This window comes from Balaenoptera musculus, chromosome 13, assembly GCF_009873245.2.
Source record: "Balaenoptera musculus isolate JJ_BM4_2016_0621 chromosome 13, mBalMus1.pri.v3, whole genome shotgun sequence".
Taxonomy (NCBI): Eukaryota; Metazoa; Chordata; class Mammalia; order Artiodactyla; family Balaenopteridae; genus Balaenoptera; species Balaenoptera musculus.
This window is the reverse complement of record NC_045797.1, coordinates 69,646,116-69,671,119: the sequence shown is the minus strand read 5'-3', so window position 1 is coordinate 69,671,119 and position 25,004 is coordinate 69,646,116. Positions and strand designations below refer to the sequence as shown.

Sequence of the window (25,004 nt, the reverse complement as noted above, 5' to 3'; positions counted from 1 at the left end):
GAGAGAGAAGGTCCCCCAGGGACACAGGTGTGCACATCTCCGTCTAGAGGAGGATGACTTGCAGGGAGGGGTCTAGAAACCGTCTCAAATGTCAAATGAATTGAGGATGTTGAGTCTAGGGAAGAGAAAGTTAGGGAGAACACACAACTGTCAGTGAGCATTCTCTCTTATGAGCAAGAGAAATGTGACAAATTAGGTTAAATAAGAAAAAAATATTATTGGCTCATGTATTGAATAAAAGGGAGGATTGTGTAGGCTTCAGGAATGGCACACTCTCTGTTTTCGAGAAGATTGCAATCAGCTCTACCCAACTCAGATGGAATAGGTTCCCCACAGGAAAGAAGGGATCTGTTACCATAGGAAGGTAGAAGAGGTATTGGCCAGACAAAGACAGCAGATGTCCAATCCAGCTGTCTACAAATTTATGAGATATTCATTTGGGTTTTCTTTCTATAGCTTAATATCCTTCAGTGGCTCACCAGGGCTTACAGGATAAAGTCCAGTTCCTTCAAATGACTTACAAAGCCCTCCAGGGAGCTCTGCCCCTGGCTCCCTGCTCAGCTGCCCCTTCTACCACTCTCTGCCCAGATCTCTCCCCAAGGTACCCTTACACCCAGAGCCAGGCAGACCTCAGTCCCTCTGCCCAACGCATGGGCCAAGCTCTCTCCTAATTCTCTACACCACGGCAAAAGCCAAGTTAACAACATTGCCTGAAATCTTATCCTATCAAGTATCCTATCATTGTTCTCAGAAGTCGCTCTGCTGAGAGCCCACAGCCCCAAGCTAACTTCAAAGTTGTTTTCAAGCCCACTCCCCACCTCACCCACAACTGCCTCCAGGTGGCCAGGAATAAACCTCCTCCCACCATCAGGCGTCTTCCAAGTATCTCTCTTCCTTGGAGTTCAGGTCTAAGCAATGACCCCACCCCCAACCCGGCTCCTGGAAGTAGTTTTTCCCTCTTACTCCCAGCTGAGATCTGCCTCCCAAGCCCTCTTGTCCTGCCCCAGAATTTGCCTCTTCTATGTGTTACCGACAATAGGACTATCAAAACAAAATACCTGCCAGGACATTTTCCAAAAGTTAGAATGGTCAGGTTAAAACAGCACTTTGGGAGGGACACCAACTCCCAAGTCTAGATTGGGCTGTGCCAGGCCCAGTCGGGTTTATTTGCACAGTTGTTTTCTCCAGTCTAAGCTGAAGAAGTGAGCACTTCTCTCCCACATTCTTCTCCATCTCAGCTTCTTATCTTGTACAAACAACTGATCCCAGAGTAACACACACCACTTTGCAAGAACACACCAGTTTCAGGCATAGGGTAGTCTGATTCCAAATTAGGAGATGGTGGTGCTCTAAATAAAACAATGTTCAGAGGCAGACTTCTACAAATCATTCAATGTATATTACTAAAGGGTATTAACATTTTAGACTAAGAAATCTCCTTTAGGATCCCATCAGTGCTTTCCCATTCTCACCAAGAATGATGGGTCGTTGCTTTATATTAGCATAGCTAAAAGGGCCAACTCAAGTGGGACATTCAAAAACAAAGGAACATCTTCCATAAAGCAAATTTTAGTCTCCATCCTAAAAGGCAGACAGCTTGTAATTCTGAAATGTCATTTTTTTCCAGCTTAAAAAAACCCAACTTATTATAAACTCATTATAAAGTAATTTTATAATTCCAGGACAAAGGATAACAAAGAGAGAGATTGGGTGAAGGCTGATTTCAAAGTCTTGTCATGGGAGCCCTACTGAGACATCCAATCAAAACAAAAAAATTATCAGATATGGGAATTTCCCAAACCTGTTCCAAACAGTGAAACATTGCATATTTGTTTTAAATTTTATTTTAAAACATAGCTAAGCTCAAAAGCAAAAAAAGAAAATTTCTAGACACCAGAAATGAAACAGAAACCTATAGCCATAGAGGGTCAGAAAGGACAAACCCCAAAAAGAGTAAGAGAAGGCAATAGTGAAATCACCCCAAAAGAAGCCTTAATAATGCAGAGCACTTACAGGACACTTGTGGAAAATAACTCCTATTGAAGATGAGCTCACAGACGAAAATTATAAAATATATGGGGAGGTCCAATGACAAGATAGATATTCCACTGGCCCAACAAATGGGATAATTCACACCAGAGGAACTACAGACTAACAAATGATTTGACAAGGGCCTTAAGAGTTTAAAGAGATAAAGAAAGGCCTATATAACAAGAGTAGAAAATTATGAAAGACAGGAGGATTTGCAATCTTTGACTATAATTGTGCGTTGTATATTTCTCTTTGTAGTTCTATTTCATTTCATACATTTTGAAGATTTATGAGGTGCATATACACTTAGAATTACTATGTTCTGTAGGTGAATTAATCCCTTTATCACTATGAAATAACCTTCTTTATCCTTGGAAATAGTCTTTGCTCTGAAATCTGCTTTGTAAGCTATTAATATAGCCACTCCAGCTTTTTTTTGATTAGTATTAGCGTGGTATATCTTTATCTAACCTTTCACTTTTAACCTATTATGGCTATATTTAAAGTGGGTTTCTTATAAACAGTATATAGTGGGATCATACTTTAAGAAAAACCCTATCTCATAATCTATGCTTTTAATTGGGGTATTTAGACAATTTACATTTAATGTGATTGTTGATATTGTTGAGCTTAAATCTACCATTTTGCTATTTGCATTCTATGTGTCCCATCTGTTCTTTGTTCTTGATTTCCTCTTCATTGAGTTACTTTATGTGTTTTATGATTCCATTTTATCATAGGTCTACTTTATTCATAGGATATTATATGATATTTATTTTATCATAGGTTTACCTCATTCTTTTTAACCCCAATATAGCATTCCATAATATGGATGTACCACAGCTTATTTAACTACTAATAGAAATTTAAATATTTTTTCAGTTTTTAAATATTACAAAAAATACTGCAATTAACATTTTTATGCATGTCTCTTTGTGCCTTGAGTGTTTCTGTAGAATCAAGTCTCAGAGGTGAAATTTCTAAGTCAAAGGATATGTACTTTTTCATTTTGATGGATTCTGCCAAGTTTCCCTCCAAAAAAGCTGCATCAATTTGTTCTACCAACAAACAGCAATTCCCTACATCCTTGACAACCTTAGGTAGAATTTTCTTTTATTATTTTTTGTCATTCTACTGGGGGGGGGTTGTCAGTTATTATTGTTTTAAATTTTCATGTCTCTGGTTTTTTATAATATTAAACATATTGACATATATTTATTGGCCATTTGTACTTCTTGTGTGGATTATCTATTGTTATGGGCTGAGTTGTGTCCCCTGCCCACCCCCCACCCCCCGCAAATTCATATGTTGAAGTCCAAACCCCTAGCATCTCAGATGTGACTATATTTGGAGATAGGCCTTTAAAGCAATAATTAAGGTAAAATGAGGTCATGTGGTGGGCCGTAAATCCAATGTGACTTGTGTCCTTATAAGAAGAGGAAATTAAGACGCAGACGTGTGTGCACAGAAGAAAGACTGCGTGAGGACACAGTGAGAAGGCAGCCATCTGCAAGCAAAGGAAGGAGGTCTCAGAAGAAATCAAACCTACCAACACCTTGATCTTGGACTTCTAGCCTCATGAACTATGAGAAAATAAATTTCTGCTGTTTAAGCCACCCAATATGTAGTATTTTCTTATGGCAGCACTAGCAGACTATACACATATTCATATATATCACCCATTATTCTCTTGGGCAATATATCTTTCTTAATGCTTTATAGGAGTTCATTATATATATAATAACATTTTAATTATATATATATATATACATACTTGTATACATAATAACCTTTTGTCTAGGGTGACAACATAATTTATCATTCAAACCAAAACATCTTTGAGAATGAAAATGGGACACCAGGACAGCAGATATAAACCAAAACTGTTCTGAGAAAACTAGGGTATATGGCTACCATACTAACATCTGTTATATTTGCTGCCAATTTTTCTCCCCAACTATATTAATTGCTTTAAAATTTTTAATAGACTTTATTTTTAGAGCAGTTTTAGGTTTACAGTAAATTTGAGCAGAAAGTTCCCCTATTATTAACATCTTGCATTAGTGTGGTAATTTGTGACAATTTATGAATCAATATTGATACATTTAATGACTAAAGGTCATAGTTTACATTAGGGTTGATGCTCTATGTTTTACAGTTCTATGGGTTTTGACAAATACATAATGTCATGTATCCAACATTACAGTATCATACAGAAGAGTTTCACTGCCCTAAAAATGTTCTGTACCCCATCTATTAATCCTTCCCTTCCTCCCCCAGAACTTCTGGCAATCAGATTTTTTACTGTCTCTGTAATTTTGCCCTTTTCAGAATATCATATAACTGGAGTCATATAGTATGTAGCTTCTTTCAGTTAACAATACACATTTAAGATTCCTCCATGTCCTTTTATGGCTTGATAGCTTCTTTCTTTTTATCACTGAATATTATTCCACTGTAAGGATGTACCACAGTTTGTTTATCCACTCACCTATTGAAAGATAACATGGTTGTTTCCAGTTATTGAGTTATGAACAAAGCTGCTATAAATATTTGTGTGCAGGTTTTTGCACAAAGTCTTCAACTCATTTGGGTAAATACCTAGGATTGGGATAGATGAATTGTACAGTAACCTATGTTTAGCTTCGCAAGAGACTACCAAACTCTTCCAAAATGGCTGCACCACATTGCATTCCCACCAGCAATGAATGAGAGTGTTCTGTGTTTCCACATTCTCACTAGCATTTGATGTTGTCAGTGCTTTGGATTTTAGCCATTCTAATTGATGTGTACTGGTATCTCATTGTTGTTTTAATCTGAAATTCCCTGATGACATATGTTGTTAAAAATCTTCTCATAAGCTTATTTTCCATCTGTATGTCTTCTCTGTTGAGGTATCTGTTCAGATTTTTTGCCCAATTTTTAATTGGGTTGGTTGTTTTCTTATTATTGAGTTTTAAGAGTTCTTGTATATTTTGGCTACAAGTCTTTTATGAAATATGTCCTTTGGAAAGATTTTCTCCTAGCCTGTGGCTTGTCTTTTCATTCTCTTAACAATGTCCTTCACAGAGCAGAAGTTTTTAATTTTAATGAAGTCTAACTTAGCAATTTTTTCCTTCAGAGATTGGTATTGTATCTAAAAAAATCATGGCCAAACCCAGGGTCACCTAGATTTTCTCCTATGTTATGTTCTAGAAAATTTATAATTTTTGTTTTACATTTAGATCTATGATCCATTTTTGGTTAATTTTGTGAAGAGTGTAAGGTCTGTCTGTAGATGCACTGTTTTTGCATGAATATGTCCAATTGTTTCAGTACCATTTGTTGAAAAGACTACTCCATTGCATTGCCTTTGTTCCTTTGTCAAAGTCTATTTGACTACATTTGTATGGGTCTATTTGTGGTCTCTTTAATCTGTTCCATTGATCTATTTATTCTTTCATCAGCATCATACTGTCTTGATCACTATAGCTTTACAGTAAATCTTGAAGTCATGTAGTATCAGTCCTCCAACTTTGTCCTCCTGCAGTATTATGTTGGCTATTCTGGGTTTTTACCTTCCCATATAAACTTTTTTTTTTTAAGTTTTTTTTTTTTTAATGTGGACCATTTTTAAAGTCTTTATTGAATTGTTACAACATTGCTTCTAAGTTCTTTTTCGGCTCTTTGGCCCTGAGGCATGTGGAATCCCAGCTCCCCAACCAGGGATCAAATCTGCAGTCCCCGCATTGGAAGGCGAAATCCCAACCACTGGACCACCAGGGAAGTCACTCATTCTAATACAAACTTTAGAATGAGTTTGTTGATATCCACAAAATAACTTGCTGGGATTTTGATTGTGTTTGCATTGAATCTAGAGATCAAATTGGGAAGAACCAATATGTTAACAATTTTGAGTTTTCCTATTTATGAACATGAAATATTTCTTCATTTATTTAGATATTCTTTGATTTTTTCATTAAAGTTTTGTAGTTTTCTTCATATATATCCTACACATAATTTGGTAGATTTCTACCTAAGTCTGTCTTTCTTTCTTTCTTTCTTTCTTTCTTTCTTTCTTTCTTTCTTTCTTTCTTTCTTGTGCTAATGTAAATTGTGTTGTCTTTTTAATGTCAAATTCTAATTATTCACTGCTGGTATATAGGAAAGTAACTAATTTTTGTATATTAACCATGTATCCTGAACCTTGCTATAACCACAATATTATTTCCAGTTTTCATTAATTCTTTGTGACCCTCTACATAGACAATCATGTTATGTGCAAACAAAGACAGTTTTATTTCTTCCTTTGCATTCTGTATATCTTATTTCCTTTTCTTGTCCTCTTGCATTAGCTAGGTCTTTCAGCACAATATTGAATAAGACTGGTGAGAGGGACATCCTTGTCTTGTTCCCAATCTTAGAGGAAAAGCATCTAATTTGTCACCATTAAGTATGTTAATGTTTATTACTTTTTAAAACATGGAAATAAATTTTAAAAACTAATTTAAAATACGTCCCTATGTTTTCTAGATTTTGTGTTTTGCTTTAAAAGACCTTCTCTATTCCAAGGTTATAGAAATATGTCCCTATATTTTCTTTATGTTCTTCCAGTAATTGTATAGGTTTGTTTTTTACCTGCACCTCTTTAATCCATCTGAAATTTAGTTTGCATATGGTGTGAGGTAAGGGTCTGTTATAGATAGATACTATAGATTAGCTGGATCAACATTCATATCAATGCCCTTCTGGTATGTCTTCCTATATTGCAGACTATCCTGAAGATAGGATTCCAGATGTAATGGAGATTCCCCCAGTTGGATGCCTTCAGAATCTGCCACAGCTCCAAGCCAATGACTGAGCATGAAGAGGAAACTAGAGTGTGGCCATTTCTCCCCACATAGAATAACTCTTCCATGGGCAATCTTGTAGTAGCCAAGACTTTCTCAAAGCTGCATCACAGTCTGAAGCTTTTTCTACCCAATCTTCTTTCCTTCTCCCTTTCCTTTCACAGATGTCACACCTAAATTACAGTCTGAAGGTTTTCCCTGCTGCTCCTGCTCCTCCTTCCCTTTATCTTTTTAAAAAAATTTTTATTTTTTATTTATTTATTTTTGGCTGCCTTGGGTCTTCGCTGCTGCGCATGGGTTTTCTCTAGTTGCAGAGAGCGGGGACTACTCTTTGTTGCGGTTCGCAGGCTTCTTATTGCGGTGGCTTCTCTTGTTGAGGAGAACGGGCTCTAGGCGTGTGGGTTTCAGTAGTTGTGGCACATGGGCTCAATAGTTGTGGCTCGTGGGCTCTAGAGCGCAGGCTCAGTAGTTGTGGCGCACGGGCTTAGTTGCTCTGCGGCATGTGGGATCTTCCTGGGCCAGGGATCGAACCCACGTCCCCTGCGTTGGCAGGTGGATTCCCAACCGCTGTGCCACCAGGGAAGTCCCCCCTTTATCTTTTACATGCAGTGTCCCAACAAATCTCCTGTCCTTCTAACTCCATCTTGGTGTCTACTTTTTAAAAGACCTAAGCAGATACAATTCACATGAAGCTTTGAGTTACCTGGAGAAAAAGGCAGCACAGCTTCCATTTTACTAGGGCAGATCCTGGCAGAGGTGCTGTAGTTTTGGAATAGCACCCATGGCAAAAACTTCCTACTCTCTGGAAGCTTCCAGACTGTAGCAACAGCATCTCCTTCAGTGGTTGAATTCTGCACTGTGGCTTTGGAAGTCATTCTGGTAAGCTCAGTCTAAATCCTTTTCCTCTAACTCTCTTCACAGTTCTGGCAGCTTTACATAACTTCCACAAATTCCTTTCTGATTAAAATAGTAGAATGAATTCTCTTTTCAGAAATTAAAACCATCACCAATGTAGTATCTAATTTAACTTCTTCCAAAGTGGGTAATCTATTGTCTCAAAACCATTCTTGACTAGTCAGTCTTTTCCTAATGATTTAAAATGCCCTTCTCACATACGCTAGATTTCCATGGATCTATTTCTTTACTCTGTTCCATTGTTTGGATTATCTGTTCATACATCAATATCACTCTGTATTGACCACTTCATAGTAAATGTTTATATGTTGTTCTTACTGTGTCAAAATTCGCCTGGCTCTTCTTGTTCATTTTTTTCTTCTAGATGACTTTTAGAATTTGCTTTTAAAATTCTATTTTTTAAAACTCTTACTAAATTTTTATTGGGATTTCACTTAATTTATAGATTAATTAGGGGAAAATTTACTACTCTACAATATTGGATCTTCACCAGGACTCATTTGTACTAGGGACTGGCTAAATGGTTTGGGAGTGGGCTTGAAGCTTGAAGGCACAGGGCTGTACCTGCTAATTAACTTAGTCAAGAGTAGCTCATAGGTGTCTTAGAGAGAGCAAGAAAAGTTTTGCAGAATGGTGGGAAAGCAAGCCAGGCCACCTGGAGTTAAGGAGTGGTTTGACGATGATACACTGAAGGATAAATAACCATCTTATATGTAAGGGGGGGGGGTACTTTAGGCCATGTACTGTGGCTGAGGGAGGGACTCTGGAATCATAAGCTCTTCCATGAGGAGGCCATCTCCATGTGCTGATGTAACTAAGAAGGCCCCCAAATCCTGGGTGGAATCAAGATGGGACCAAAGAGGAAACAACACTGAGGACTCCAGAGAACTTGGAGCCAGTGGAGAATGGAGGAAAAGATCCTGTTTCTGGTTCCTTGGAGACCAGGATAACGGAGGGAGAGTTTGGCAGATGATATGGAAGAACAGAACATACTAGTAAGGAAAGACAGTCTTCTCGGAGAGTCAGGAAAAGAAGAACAGCCTTGGAAGAGACTGGATGTGGGCTGGAACAAAGTTTACAGAGTTGAGGCATCCCTATACAAGATTTACCTGCAACGGTGACCACAGATGAGGCCTGTGTCCAATTAGCAAGATTCCCTTCATCAGTTCTTCACCTGCAGGAAGAAGTTTCCATTCCTCTCGATACCAATGGCTTGGATGTTGTATTGTTATTGCTGAGTTATTGCAAGTGGAGAGTGAGGGTCCGTGGGGGTAATAATCTCCTTCCTAGAACCAGAGCTTCAAGTCCTGGCTGGTGGCAGAGGAAATGTCAGAGAAGGCAGGGTGCAAACCCGGCACCTGCTCAGAGCTCGCCTACTAAAATGTTCTCCAGAGGTCTTCTGGACTGACCCAAGGTCTTCTGTAGCCATTTGGGTCCCTTTAGCCACTGCTGAGCTCCAGAATGGATCTTTTCTCTTCTACATTTTTATTTAAAAAAAAAAAAACACATCTGGATAGTACTTCAGAGTTTATATTCATTATCACACTTGGCCTTCTAAAAACACTATGATTTAGGTGTAGCTGATGGGAAAACTGAGGCTCAGAGAGATTATCTGACTCACCAAAAGGCACAAAGCTACTCAGTGACAGAGTCATTCATTTATTCAGCAAATGTTTCCTGAGGCCCTACTGTGTGTCCAAAACTCTGGAGACCCAGCGCTGAAAAAAACCTGTCCAAGTCATCAAGGAGCTCCCAGCCTAGTGGGCAGACAGGCTCATGAACAAGCAATTTTAAAGCAATATTATTACCTTGCTGGTGGTCCAGACCAATCCAGAGGTTATGCAGAAGAAAGTCCCTAGGAAGGCCTGGCAGAGTCTTCCCAGACATAGAGGCGGCATTTGAGCTGAGACTTGAAGAATGACTAAGAATTTTCCAGGGAGAACAGTGGAGACGTTGTATTCCAGGAAGGAACAGCAGGGGCAGAGGTACCCAGGAGTGAGAGGACACAGAGGGTTCTGGAAAAATGCAGGTTGTTCTGGATCACGGAATCACACGGTGGCAAAGGGTGGGCGAGGTGGTCCAGAGACAGAGACTGACTAGGCTTCAGGGGCATTCATCCCATGGCTAAGGAGTGCACCAGACACTACCCTAAGCACACACTAACTCACAGCATCTTCCCTTTGTCTAGGCTGGGACCCTTCCCAGCATAGCTTACACTCCAGAGCCCCAGAGAGATCAGGCTGGGGCTGCCCGTGTGGGACTTTGTCTGTGTCCTCCCTTCCCCCACTGTTCTCCCTGAGACCACACCATTAACAAATCCTCATCTTGGGGACTGCACCCCAGGAACCACCCCCAAACACCTTCTTTATTAGTTTCAGTCACTCACAGGAACTTGACACCATGCTATGTTTGTATTTGTTCACTCTTCGTCCCCTTCCACTAGAATATAGGCTCCATGAAGGCAGGGACCTGACCTATTTTATCCCCTGTGCCCTCTCATGCCTGGAAAGGTGCCTGGCACGTGGTAGGCACCCAGAATATATCTTGCAGAATAAAGGATCTCAGTGAATCCTCACAATGACCCTGTGAGGTAAAAATTATCATCCCATTTTACAAATGACAGAGTGACACAGCCTAGGTGACACAGCGCACAGCACAGCCAGGCTTCCAAACTCTGCCTGTGTGACTCCAGACCAAAGCTTATACTGTAAACCCAAGCCCATGTTTGCCATTTCCAGAAACTTCCAGGCTATTTCACACCTCCTCGGTGCTTCTTTTGCAAAGAAATGTCCTTTCTCCCTACCAACCCCTCCCACATACACACACACAATTGACCAATGCAATGTCCTTTGAGCCCCTCTGGCCCCTGGACATATTCCTGGTGGCTCTTTCTCATGTTTGTTTCCTTTTTCTCTTCTGTGAAATGCTTTAGGGTAAGACTTTGCCTTATTCATCTTTGCTTCCCTAGCACCAAGTGGGGCCCTGGCAGAAGGCTAGCAATCTGTGAATATTTATTAAATGAAAAGAAGGAAGAGAGGGAGGGAGGAAGGAAAGAAGAGAGAGAGGAAGGGAGGAAGGAAGGAAGGGAGGGAGGGAGGGAGAGAGGGAGGGAGGAAGGGAGGACATGAACAGGGCCGCGGGGATTACAGAGCTGGGTCCAGCCCTGGCCCATCAATGCCAGTGCTCTATTGCCCACAGAGGCCCAAAGTCTGCCTGTGGGAGCCTCTGGCTCATAAATGTTTGCTGATTGACAAAATGTCACTAACTTATATTTGTAAGTCCTTCAGCATGTACAGGACAGTTTCACATAGCTTGGTGGTGTAGGCAGAACAAATAACATTATTTTTACATCCCCTCTCCTGGAATGGAAATATGGCAGTCTCCCTAATAGCCATCCTGTTCCCTTCATACTGGGCATCAGCCGTGCTGTCTGGGTAGGATAATCCCACCCCAGTTCAGGGGTCTCAAGGCAGCTTGGTCCAGTGAAGAGAGATCTAGATGGGGAATCCAGAGATCTGGGATCCTAATTCCAACTGGGCCATAACTGGTGGAGTGACCTTGGGTAGGTCCTTCCTTCTCCAGGCCTCCTTTTCCTCATCTGTGACATGAGGGACCTGAACTGTCAAAAGATGATCTCCAACATTCTTTCTGGCTCTAGGATCCCCATATTTCTGAGACTTTAAATTGTCTGGTGCGGGAAGGCAGCCAAGGGTAGTGGCCAGGGCCCAGCATAAATATCTGGGTTCAAATCCAGGCTTACCTCTTACCCCCTCTGTGTTCAATCACCTGGTCCCTCGGAGCCTCAATGTCTTCACTGATATGATGGAAGAAAATTCCTCTTGCCCAGATTACTCTCCTGGTGAATAAAGGGATAAAACATGATAAGGATGAAGAAAAGGTAAAACATTTACCTTTGCCGATCATTTGTGAGTATTTGCTCCAATCCAGACATGGTGGTAAGAACTTGCCAGACTATCTGATTCACTCTAGTCCTGTAGGGTGAGAATTGTCCCCAGGGATGATCTGGGAAATGCTAACAACTGGCCCTCTGGGGAGCCAAGGCCTGACCTGCAGGTTTGCTCATTTCTTTGGTGTAAATACTCTGCTGTGGCCCTTTTCAAGCTAACCAGCTTCATATGACTGAATGAGGAATTGAAAAGAAATACACACAATTGGCTTTTGGGAGCTAGAACGAGCCAGCTCCGCGCATCCCTGATTGCATCCGCTTTATTTATGAGAAAACTGAGCCTTGGCAACATGCCCCAATTCACACGGTCAATACTAGCAGGGGGTGGGATTGCAACCTGGGCTTGATTGCCTGCAGACTCACTGCCCCTTCCCCTGTGCCGCACCAGCACTCTGCGCAGCTACGGGATCTGTCTGCGCTCATGGAAAGAGACTGGACGTAGAATTAGAAGGTGTCAATTTGGAGCCTGGCTCAACCACTTTCTAGCTGTGAGACCTGGCAGTACTTAGTGTCTCTTAACCTAAGACCTCAGTCTCCTCATTTGTTAAATGGAAACAAATGCACACCTTTCCTCTGTGGCTCGGACGAACGCTGCTGTGCTTTGTGACAGGACAGCTCAGTCTCAGAGCAGAAGCAACCAGCCCCGCGAGGGAGCCGACGGGGAGCTCCTGCTCATCCAGGGAGCGTATCTGCTCTGAGGACACTGCTTCCCGCAGGCTTGGAGCTCACATCCTCCTCCTCTGGCTTGAGGGTCTGTAGCCAAAGGCAGGTGGAAGCATCCTCCATCCTCGGCGGGCTCCTGCCTGAGTCCTACCAGGCTCTGCTCCCTCAGCCTCCTAACTCCTAACATTCCAGGGCCAGCCCCTCCCTTCTGCCTCTCCTCAGAGCTTAGACCGGGCAGAAACCAGAACCCTTCCCAGAGCTGCTGGAATCCTGCGCCTCATAAATCAGGATGCATCCTGAGCTGTGGGACCGAAGGAACGCTCTGGAAAAGTGAGTGACTCCCCTGGTGATCGTTTCCAAACATCATTCCACATCCCACTGAGCCCAGACCCCTCCCCAGGGTCAAGCTGCCTTTCAACACCACCCCGCACTAACGATATCTGGGCCCACACCTCCCTCTTTTAGTACCCAAGCAGCACGGGGTGGAAAGAGATCTGAGGCGGGGCTCAGGCTCCTGGAAACCATGCCCTGCTCTGTGGCATGACCCAGAAGGGAGGTCAGCTGACTTCTCTGAACCTGCCCTCACCTGGCCTGGCTGACTTGGAAGGAGGGAGCAGTCTATGATCACCTTTGTAAGAGGGAGACATTGTACTCTGTGCAGACCGAGCTGATGCCCAAATCATGTGCATTCACACACACACACACACACACACACACACACACACACGCATATGTGTGTACGCACTCCCATCTATCCCCACCCTGGAGCATCCTTGAATTTCAGCGATGCACGTTGTGATGTGGACTCTGGTTCCGCGAGAGGCAAGAAAGAGATTTCTGGGTGACCCAAATCGCTGGGAGCACGTATAAGGAATCAGAGGGAAAAAACACAGGCTGGAGGAAGCAAAACATAGGAGAAGGGATTTCCTGAATGGAAGGGGTCCTGAAACTGACCTGGGGTAGGGTAGGGGGCGGTGCAGGCAGCTTCCCTGGAGTAAGTCACTGGCAGTGCCGGCAGCTGGGGCTTCAGAGAGGGCAGGTGTGCCCTGGGGCTGAGGGGCTGACTTAGGATCTGAGAAAGAGACCGTTCCTTCTGAGTGACTAGGGGAGCTCAGCTCTGGCCTTAGACAGAAGGATGGAGGGAAGGAGGGGAACGGTAGGCCAGGATGAGGACTGGAAACCCTCTCCAATGGGCTGGTACAAGCAGCCAGGCAGAGTGACTCGTTGTCTGGGCCAGGACTGTCCTTGCTCTGGCTTGTCTGTGGTGTCATTCCAGCACTTTCCTTTAAGTAATTGCCTGAAGGGTGGTCTGGGCAGAGACAGGCTAGGGATGGGCAGAGTTCAGAAGCAGTGGTGTCCTTGGGTGGAAATTTGTCACATTTTCTTGGCATCCAGGGGAGAGGTAAAAGGCACTGAGAGGGATTTTCTCTCTGTGGGAACCTGAGCTAAGAAGAGGTAATTCAAGGGAGGGTGTCCAGTAGGCCAAGTTGCATTGACCAAGGGACCTCCCAGGTGCCACGACCCTGGTGAATTAACCATTATCCCAGACCAGGCCTTGTCAGGCTCTCAGAACTGATCCAACCCGTAGACCCAACTTGCCAATCAAAATCCCAAGAGTCAGAACCTGCAGGTCAGCCTTGGCCAATGTGTTCAACCGTAATGTGGGCTCTGAATCCCCCCACCCGCACTTGGCTGCCCCAGCTTGGCCCTGGACCACTAGACATCTGAGGCTATGAGCGTGGGATGTGTGCAAAGTCTGAGCGCCACTACATCCTGGCCATGGTGCGGCCCAGTGACCTTCCCAGGCCACACTAGAGCATGAGGCCTGGTCCTCAGAGCGTTTGCAGATTCAGGGCCTCTCCCCCAAACGGTGTTGGACAAGCGCTGCCCCCCTGGCTCAGGGCTCCTCTTGGCCTCTCCCGGGTCCATCACCCTCACTCCTTTGGCCCCCATCTTTGAGTGGAGTGAGTCCCTTTCATTACACTTACCCAGAGCCTGCCCCCCAGGGATCACCTGCAAGCCTCGGTGGGCACTGAGAGTGCTGGCAAAGTTGGCGATCCCACAGTTCCCGACAATGGCTTGGCTGACTTCCTCAGACGGTGAGCTTAAGGCTGAGGGAAGCTTCCGAGAGTTGCCCCCAGATCCTGCCCCTGAAAGGGGCCTTGGCCTCTCCCAAGGCAGATGTGGCATCTCTGAGAGAATGTAGGCCTCCGCCAGTGGAATGTCAGGGCTGATGAGGACCCTGCAGACCTCCCTGCCCACCCCACACACCACACAGACGAGGACCCTGAGTCCTGGACTAGGTCACAGAGATGGGTTCAGGGCAGACTGGGGCCGAAGCTGGGCTTCCTGCTCCTCATCCTTCCTATTACAGCTCACGCTACCACTCCCCCGCCCCTGCTCGGATATTAATACACAGGAAGCTTTCCTGGGCCTGGGTGAGGACCCCCGCCCCTCCCCACTCCCCAGGATGAGCACTGGTGGGGGCAGGGTGAACTCTGGCCAGGGCAGGAAAAGTGCTGTCTAAACACGCAGTGGGGCCTGTGTGTCTGGCTCGCTGGCTGTCACCCGGGCCAGGTGGGCCTCTGACACACAGCAGGAGTTTTCCATTCGCGCATCCTCTGGCTGGTTGGGATCCAAGGCATTTTTAAGCCTTTGTTTTTTCATTCCCGTTGTCTCCCCTGCCCCATGAAGATGCACCCTGTGGTCCAGAACATGAGTCCCTAAGCTCTCAGGAAGGCTTCAGTGAGACTCACCCAGGAGCCACCTGTTAGTGCCTAAAATCTAGAATTATCAAATGTAGGAGCAGGAAAAGTGCTTTTTAAAAATCTACATGGATGATGAAATTAAAGTTCCGAAATAACGGTGACCTGGCCAAGATCACTCCACCATTAAGTGGTGCGACCGAGATCAAACACAGGTTTGTTTAACCCTGACACTATTATATTTCCAAAGTCCCAGTTTCCCAAGGTTAAGAGCCAAGGTCAGAGAGAGACACTCTAAGCCACGTGAGTGAGCTCCAAATGTGAAGCTGCATGCAGGAGCAGAGCCATCCGTATGGGGAAACTGCGGGATCACAGAAGCCTCCAGAATGGACAGCTGAGTTGCCAAGGACACTTCTTCCCCACGCTCCTTTCCCCAGCCTGCTGCAGCAGCTCCAAAAGCTCCTTCCCAAAGGTAAGGCCAGTGGGCAGCGGCCCCACCCTTCTAGGGCCTGTGACCCCATCGAGCATTGCGGTGATGAGGATATTTCCTGGGTTGGGGCAGACTTGGCCTTGTGTCCAGGGCATTCCTTGGGCCTTGACGTAGTGGACGTGTGGGGAATACAGACTGGGAGGCTGGGTCCACATGTTGGAGACCAGCCGTGCTTGAGCCTGAATCTTTTTTTTTTTTTTTAATATTTATTTATTTATTTGGCTGTACCAGGTCTTAGCTGCGGCATGCAGGATCTAGTTTCCTGACCAGGGATGGAACCTAGGCCCCCTGCTTTGGGAGCACGGAGTCTTAACCACTGGACCACCAGGGAAGTCCCGAGCCTGAATCTTGTGGGATCTTTGTCAAACAGTGCAGGGGGTCCAGTGGGCTGCCACAGGCAGAGATGTATCCCCAGGGCAGTGTGCCTGGTGGTTAGAGCAATACCTTTGCCTGCAGCGCAGGTTCACAGCCAAGGGGAAAAGACTGACTCTCCACGTTGAATGGCATTCTGCAGACCCCTCCCTGGGACCCTGGGAATGTTTCCTAAAGTCACAACTAACTCCCCAGAGAGTGGGTCCTCACAAAGCTGGACCTCAAGGAGCCTCAGCCTTGTCCAGGGAGGTTGACAGATGGGAAGGTGGTGACAGGGAGACCTGGAGTGCCATTTGGCCTGTGCAACCTCCTACCTCCATGAAACATGAAGAAAGAGGGCCCCAATTATAAACTCAGCATTTCCCGATGAAGTTCTGTGAAATAAAGCCAAAGAGAGTTAGAGAAAAAAAAATGTCTCCATGGTCAAATAAGCTTGGGGAACCGGGTTAAATCAGTCTTGCTTCCTCAGACATATTACACATTTCCTACACATCTCCTAGAGCAGTTGTTCTCAGCCAGGGGCAAATTCACCCCCAGCGCACATGTGGCAATGTACTGAGACATTTTTAGCTTTCACAACTGGAGGGGTGCTACTGGCACGTGGTGGATAGAGGCCTGGATGCTAAACATCCCACAATGCCCAGCATAGCCCACCACAAAGAAGTGCCTGGTCCAAACGTCAACAGTACTAAGACTGGCAGACCCTGTGCTAGAGCACGGCACACTCCCAGGGCAGGTGTCCAGGGTCCACAGTGTAGAGAACAGTTGTCATTTTGGGCCAGTCAGCACCTGCCCCCCTTTCCTATGTTTAAGGGTTTCCCCTGTCTGCTGAAGCAGAGGCTGCCTCCCAGTACAGAAGCTGAAAGTGAAATGTGAAATTCACATTGTCCCCGCCTCTCTTGAACTAGGGCGCGGGCACACGACCTCACTCCACCCCTAGACCGTGATGCAAGGAAGCCCAGAATATGCAGGTTCTACTCTGATGAGTGTGGTGGCAGCAGTGGTGGCAGCAGCCACAATCTGTTTTCAGAGGCTTCAGTGGTGGCAGTTCTAGAAGCTGCTTCCAGTGCTGGTGGAGCCAGTGGCACAAGTATAAAGCACAAGTTCAGTGGCAGCAGCAGTGGGGCTTCCTGGGGCCAGTCATACAATATGACTTTGGGCATTGTCCCTGGCTGCTCTGCCCTTGGTTTTCTGACCCTGCAGGAGATTCTGTGAGCTACCCAAGATCCTTAGAATAAATCCCTTTTAAGCTTAAATTAGCAGAGTTGGCTTCTGATGCTTGCAAACAAGAGCTAACGCTGAGTGATGCTTAGAATTTCCCAAACGCGTTGGAGCACAGGACTTTTTCTTTTGCAAAACATCTCAAGACACCATTGTTCTATGAGCATCCTTTGAGGAACACTGGCCAAAATGACAGTCGAATAGGGATTCACATAACCTCTGCTCGAGCCGGAGCCAGACCACTGCTGTGGCCCACCCCTACCCAAGGCTACTGCGGACGCTCAGCGCCTCTCTCCCGGTCCTCGATGAGTCAGGGCTAGCGCACATCTACCCTCCTCCCCCATGACAACGAGAGTTGAGAATAACCACAGCTGGCTGCTGCCTCAAGAACCAGAACATAATCAAGGTTTGGAAATGATTGGGCTTGTCAGAAGGTGGAAGGCACTGAAATATGGATACGAAAAGTGTTGCTTGATTGGGCTGGTGATATGTTTAAAAAGAAACTTAAGGTTTTGGGAATATGTGGCATCAGGAGGGAAAAGAGGGGACCTTTAGGGGAGGTCAGAGTGAGTGAAGAGGAGAGTGAAGCTATTTTAGGGAATGTTCTGCCTGGACTTCATGGAAGGTGCTGAGCAGGGTTTCAGGTGTGTTTAAAGAGAGCAATTTTAGACTCATTTAGACTCATTCATTTACTATGGAATTCAGACACCGAGCAGGTGCTGGGGAGACAGTGTTGAACCAAACAGACACACCGACCTGCCCCTGCCCTCCTGGAGTTTACAGTCCAGTGGGGGAGACAGACATCAAATGCTTGAGGTACAGCTGGTCTTTTCATTATGATGGTGTTTTGTCATCGAGAAGGAGAGGACCACAGCATGAGGGACCTAACCTCCCTGGGGTCACAGAGGACTTCCTGGGGAAGGGACTGTCAGAGGAGCGGGTGTGAGCCAGGTAGACACAGGGGTGAGCCCGGGCAGAGGTAGGGTTCATGAGGAGGCCAAGGTGGAAGGAGCATGACAGTTGGGGACCCGAAAGAAGGATCCAAAAGCCCAGAGGGGCAGGGTAAGTGGACCGCCAGGCCAGGCTGGAGAAGTAGGGGGTGCGGATCCGCAAGAGCCCCCTGCAGGCCACACCGAGGGGCCAGGTCTTCATCCTAAAAGTGATGGGAAACATTCAAGAGTTCATACTGGAGCCATGTGACACAGGCTGAGGGGAACCTGAAACTAGAAAAAAAAAAATGACGTGGCTTCTCCAACGGCTGAGGTTGATGAAGGGAACCGGGCCTCAGATAGGGATGAGCCTCCAGGTGAACGAAAAAAAGGAGGTGAAAGGGGAAAGAACAGACTTTGGGAAGCACCTATCATGTGCTCAGATCACGTGCTGGGTGTTTTACATGTGACTTTACATTTACAGCAGAGCTGAAATAACCATAAAAGCAGCCCTGGTCCCACACGGAACTGGAATGCATGCTTTCCCTCCCCCCTCCCTCCCCCTGCATGCTGTTCAGGCCTGAAGACTGTCAGAGAAGTCCTGGGAGAAACAGGCAGGGTCCTTGAGAAGCAAGGCGGCCAACCTACACTGCTGGGCAGTGCCAGAAAGTGGGGGGGGGGGGAAGGAGTCTTTGAAACCTGGCTGGTCCAGCCACCCCTTTTATAGATGAGACAGCTGAGGTCCAGGGTTCAGCAGCAGAGCTGAAAATAAAGCCCAGATCTTCGGCTCCTCGACCAATGCTCTCTCTGCTGTTCCAGGTGTGTGTATGTGCGTGACTGCACACGCACGTCACACACATATGGCTGTGTGCATGTGTGGCCGAGACGAGGACATCCATCTCTCCATCCATCCATAATCCAGGCTGGCCACGATGTCGGCATGAATTAAGATGTTTATAGAAATGAAAAAAAAAAATGCTTAGAAAAGAAGTTAATCTCTACATGGAGGGGGGTGTCCAATTTCAGAAGGTTAATATCTTGATTTTTTTAAAATCCCTTTTCTGTTTTTTCAAAGAGGATTTGGTGTTCTCAGACCCAGCTGGGAGCTTAAGAAAACAGAGCGGTGTTTCTTTGCCTTTCCCTGCAGCTCTGGGCCTCTCTTACTGGACCTGCGGACAGGGAAGCTTGGATCCTGACCTTGGCTCAGGCCAGCCCCATGCCTCATTTCCCTCTCTGTACAGGGGCATCAGGCTTCCCTTTCTGCATTCCTCCCCGATCTGGTGGAGAAGGTTGGTCCAGCCTGAGAGCGAAAGGGCTCAGACACAGGAGGTGGGAAACAGGACTTACAGTTGAAGGTGTTCAGGGGAACTGACCTGGCAGCTGAGGAGAATCACAGGCCCTGAGGGAGACTGGAGGTGTGTGCAGAGAGAAGAGGCAGATGCGGAGACCGTAGTGTGTCCGACAAGCCAGGAGTCCCACCTCCCCCACTTACCATCTGGGTGGACCTTGGAGCCATCCTTCCTCCTTGGAAAAATGGAGATGACAGTGGGACCACACATGCACTGGATGTACTCTTAAAGCTGAGTTTTGGGGCAAAGAGGACAACATATTTCTGGGTTCACCATTGGCGGTTGGACAGAAGCCTTGGTGTGGCCATCTCTATGCCCCAGTCAAACCCTTGGAGATCAGCCACCTCCAGGAATCCTAGCCCATCAGACCCCGAAGCTCCCTGGCCCCAAACTTCCAGGAGAGAACACCCCTCTGCAGACGGCTGGGCCTCACAGGGTAGCAGGTGAGCTGGAGCCCCACCCAGGGCTAATTGGGGTCTCAACAATTTTGACTACAATAAAAAGCAAGTTCCAGTTCCTCCAGATTCCCAAGGTCAACACAAATACCTCTGCTCAAGTCTGGTGCCCTGGCCATTGCCTGGAACCCCATTATTTCTTTGCTAGTCAGAGATCTTTCTTACTAGGAAACTCAGCAATGGGATTAGAACTCAATCAAGATCCAAGTACCATCATCATGTTGCATGCCCTTGACCCTTCCCTTCCCTCGGCCTCTGTTTCCTCTCTTATAGAGTGGGAATTTAGACCAGATGACTTCCACCACAACTCCACACAATACACACACACACACACCACAAATTTCCTGTGACACTCATTTCAAGATTCTAAATTTCCCCTGAATCTCTGCTGAGTGTCTTGCCTGCCTCTAATCAGCTCAGTCCATCCACAGCCCACGCAACCCATGCTAGACCAGGAAGCCCCTTTTCCTGACCAGATCACCTAAGCCTCAGGGATGGCTTCTTCCCTAAGCTATGGTGCAGGGTTGGTTTTCCCCAGCTCTTACCCGGAAAGTAGGGAACAGAGGGAAAGGAAAGAAGCACTGCGACATGCCAGTCCTGACTTAAGGACAGATACTTCCCCTATCTCACCTAATCCTGCCAACACATTTTAAGAAGGTGGGTTACACAGCTGGGCAGAGCAGGACCCACCCAGGGATGCTGACCCCAGAACCTGTGCTCTTTCCTCTGCCTCACGACTGCATCCTTAGATCCACTCCATTGAAACAGGGTAGAGTTCTCTGGCCAGGAGTTCTGTCCTGACTCAATTCATCAGTCCTTACTAAGAGACCAGAGGGTTTGTTTGACAAGGTATTAGGGGGGCAGAAAAGGTCCACAGAGCCTATGGGGTGACTCCCTTCTGGCCTCTGGAATGGGGCTCAGTCCCTCCCCCAGGGCCGTGTCAGGCCATCATCAGACACCCCTGGGCCTCTGGCAGCAATTTTCCCGTTTGTCCTTTTGGATCCAGCAAGTTACAGCTCATTCCTTTGGCCACATTGTTCCTTAACGACATCACTTTTTCCATCTCCCTGACGGCTCAGTGCCCTTCTGCCTGAGCACTGCCTTCCAGCTGATCTCCATCTCCCCGATGTGCTGTGGATTCCGTGGATCACTGGACTGTACCATCTCTGGGTCATCTGACATCCACGCAGCATAGAGCCCAGGTACCCACCTGTGTCTTCCCATGGTGACCCAGCACCAGGACCAACCCCTGTCCACGTGGTTGGATGGTCCATTCCCCTTCAGATTGATCGGTGTGCTAGAGACACTGCCGTTCTCCCAGACACCTAGCTCAAAGACTCAAAGGTATCCTGCAATCTATGCACAGCTGTGGAGACCCTTCTGAGTCCCTGCCTGGGCTGGATGCTGGGGCACCATGCTAGGGCAGGCCATGGACAACTTGGCCTCCTCTTTCCTCTCCACCTCGGATCAGTCACCGAGTCCAGCTTGTTCATGACAGTCCTGTTTCCCAGCCCCTTTGCAAGCTGGAGTCACTTGGCCTCACCCACAGTTCTGCCCTGTTTCCTAGTCAAAGTCAAGCATCTGTCCCTTCTGGGACAAGCCCAGGTGATGTGTCCTAGCCCTTCCTACAGCCTTCCTCTCTGAGCTGCTCATTCATTCACACAGCCAGTATTTTTTAAGCTCTAGCTATGTGCCAGGTTCTGTGTGGATAGCACCTTTTGTTCTATTCCCCTATTGCAGCTTGGCTCTGCCCTCTATCATTTTCTAGCGAGGGAGTGTGGCAGAAAAGTGAAAGCACAGACTTTGGAGTCAAACTGATCTGGGTTGAATATTGGAACTGTCATCTATTTACCTGTAAGAGCTTAGCCCATTTGCTTCACTGTGAGCCTCAGTTTTCTCATCTGTAAAGTGGGAATGCTGCCATTCCAAAGGCAGCACTAAATGTAATCATATTTGTACCTGGCACAATGTGCGTTTCTGGCAGAAAAGCAAGAAGGAGCCTGGAACATTTGGAGGGACTGCAAAGATTACAGAATGGCTGGTGCAAAGAGCCCTAAGTGGAACAAGGGGGATGAGGCCAGAGAGGCAGACTGGGCAGATCACACAAGACAGGAGCCCAGGCTGAGGGACGCGGGCTTGGCTCTGAGGGCCGTGGTCTCTTTGTGGAATAGCCCTGCCCGAGCATCTTTCATGTTCTCCCACTGCCTCCATCCAGCCGTGCAGATTTCTTCTGCTGGCACTCCAGGCTTTCCAATAACCTCCCAGTACAGCCCTGCCTCCCACCACTCTCAGAATAGTATGGGGAATAAAGTGGCTTCTTCCTCATACCCTCTCTTCTGGCAAGTGACTAATGCGGGGTGCTGATGAGCAGGGCAATCCGGGCCTGCTTGGTGCCCCCTCCCCCTGTATCCCACCTCCTTCCTCTTTCCTGCCAGTATGATCCAGGGGGAATCGGCTCTCCTCAAGCCCAGCATCTGAATCAAGGTTGCTTCTCCTCCCTGCAGCGAATGCCCAAAGGCTACGCATGGCCCAGCAAGGCCACTGGTTGCCAATCAGCGCCAGGGCTCCTCTTTGAGGACAGACCAAGGCTTTGGTCTGATTACATGGGCACCAGCCATCTGAGATCACCAAGGCCAGGGAAAGCTGGCAGTCAGGTGGCCCCCACGCTCTGCTCCAGCAAGGCCACCCTGCTCTCAAAGCTACAGTCATGAAAATCAAAAGAGAGAAGGGCTGGATTAGAGAGGGAGACCTGGGTCCCAGCTGTTGTTAATAAGAACACTCTTTTTTCTTTTTTTAAAAATTGAGATATAATTGACATGTAATAACGTATTACATATAATGATTTTATATGTGTATATATTATTAAATAAGTTTTGTTGATACCCATCACCATACATAGTTATAATTTTTTTTCTTGTTATGAGAACTTTTAATATCTACTCTCTTAACAACTTTCAAATACACAGTACAGTGTTGGTAACCATAGTCACCATGATGTACATTAGACCCCCAGGACTCATAACGGGAAATTTGTACCCTCTGACCACTTCGCCCATTTCACCCACCTCCCACCCCCTGCCTTGGACAACCACCAATCTGTTCTCTGTATCTATGAGTTCAGTTTTTGTAAGATTCTACATGTGAGTGAGGTCATACGGTATTTGTCTTTCACTGTCTGGCTTATTTCACTTAGCATAATGCTCTCAAGGTCCGTCCACGTTGCCACAAATGGCAGGATTTCCTTCTTTGTTATATCTGAATAATATTCCATTGTATATATACCACATTCTCTTTATCCCTTTATCCATCGATGGACGCTTAGGTTGTTTCCAAATCTTGGCTATTGTAAATAATGCTGCAATGAATATGGGTGTGCAGTCACTCTTTCGAGATAGTGATTCTATTTCCTCCAGATTAGTACCCAGAAGTGGAATTGCTGGATCATATGGCAGTTCTATTTTAATGTTTTTGAGGAGGCTCCACACAGTTTTTCCACAGTGGCTGCACCGATTTACATTCCTGCCAACAGTGCACAAGAGTTCCCTTTTCTCTACATCCTCACCAACACTTACTATCTCTTGTCTTTTTGATAATAGTCGTTCTAACAGGTGTGAGGTGATAGGTCATTGTGGGTTTGATTTGCATTTCCCTGGTGATTAGTGATGTTGAGCATCTTTTCATGTACCTGTTGACCCTTTGTATGTCTTCTTTGGAATAATGTCTATTCAGATACTCTGCCTATATTTTAATTAAATGGTATGGTCTTTTTTATTGAGTTGTATGAGTTCTTTATCTATTTTGAGCATTGACCCCTTATCAGATATATGATTTGCAAATATCTTCTCTTGTTTTGTAGGTTGCCTTTTCATTTTATTGATGGTTTCCTTTGCTGTACAGAAGCTTTTTTAATAGTTTACATTCTCACCTTTTAATAGAATTAATTAATTAGTCTTCGTTTCACATTCATCATCGCACTTGGAATCCCTCAACCACTGTGTGAGGGAGGCTACGTGGAGATGGCTCTCATCCTCCTATGCTGTCCAGGAGGAAGCTGAGGCTCACAGAGGGGCCATGGCTTGCCCGGCTCTCACAGCTGGTTGCTGCTGAGGTCTGCTGGCTTCTGGTCTCCTCCACTAGGCTGCCCACATGGTGAGTTTGGGTCACGTCATTTGCTTAGTACCAACCCAGAATCTTAGAATTTCAGTGCTGGGAGGGACTGATGTTTAAATTCCTCTTCAGTGGTCTTGGAGAGGGTGTGAAGAAAAGGGAACCCTCCTACACTGTTGGTGGAAATGTAAATTGGTACATCCAGTATGGAGGCTCCTTTATAAACTAAAAATAGAGCTACTATATGATCCAGTAATCCCACTCCTGGGCATATATCCAGGGAAAACCATGGTTTGAAAAGATACATGCACCCCTATGTTCATAGCAGCACTATTGACAATAGCCAAGACATGGAAGCAACCTAAATGTCCATTGACAGATGAATGGATAAAGAGGATGTGGTTGTATATACAACGGAATATTACTTAGCCGTTAAAAAGAATGAAATAAGGCCATTTGCAGCAACATGGATGGACCTGGAGTATATCATACTAAGTGAAATAAGTCAGACAAAGACAAATAGCATATGATATCACTTTTATGCAGAATCTAAAAAAAAAATGCTACAAATGAACTTATTTACAAAACAGAAACAGATTCACAGATTTAGAAAACAAACATATGGTTACCAAAGGAGAAAGATGGTGGAAGAGGGATAAACTGGGAGTTTGGGATTGACATGTACACACTACTATATTTAAAATAGAAAACCAACAAGGACCTAGCGTATAGCACAGGGAACTCTGCTAGATATTCTGTAATAACCTAAATGGGAAAACAATTTGAAAAAGAATAGATACATGTCTATGTATAACTGAATCACTTTGCTGTACACCTGAAACTAACACAACATTGCTAATCAACTACACTTCAATACAAAATAAAAAAATTTTTAAATAAATGAATAAATAAATAAATTCCTCCTCAGCATTCTCACAGCATCCAGGAATCTTTCAGGGAGTTCTTCCTCT

General features: G+C 45.7%; 1 protein-coding gene across 3 annotated transcripts in view; it reads right to left on the bottom strand.

Annotated features, from left to right (window-relative positions):
- The window catches only part of CIB4 (calcium and integrin binding family member 4), a 97,378-nt gene that overhangs the window by 62,448 nt on the left and 9,926 nt on the right, over positions 1-25,004 (bottom strand). For all 3 annotated transcript variants that reach the window (XM_036873986.1, XM_036873988.1, XM_036873987.1), the window contains exon 2: positions 11,536-11,631. The gene's annotated coding sequence lies outside the window, so the exon portion shown is untranslated. The remainder of the gene's footprint in view (positions 1-11,535; positions 11,632-25,004) is intronic.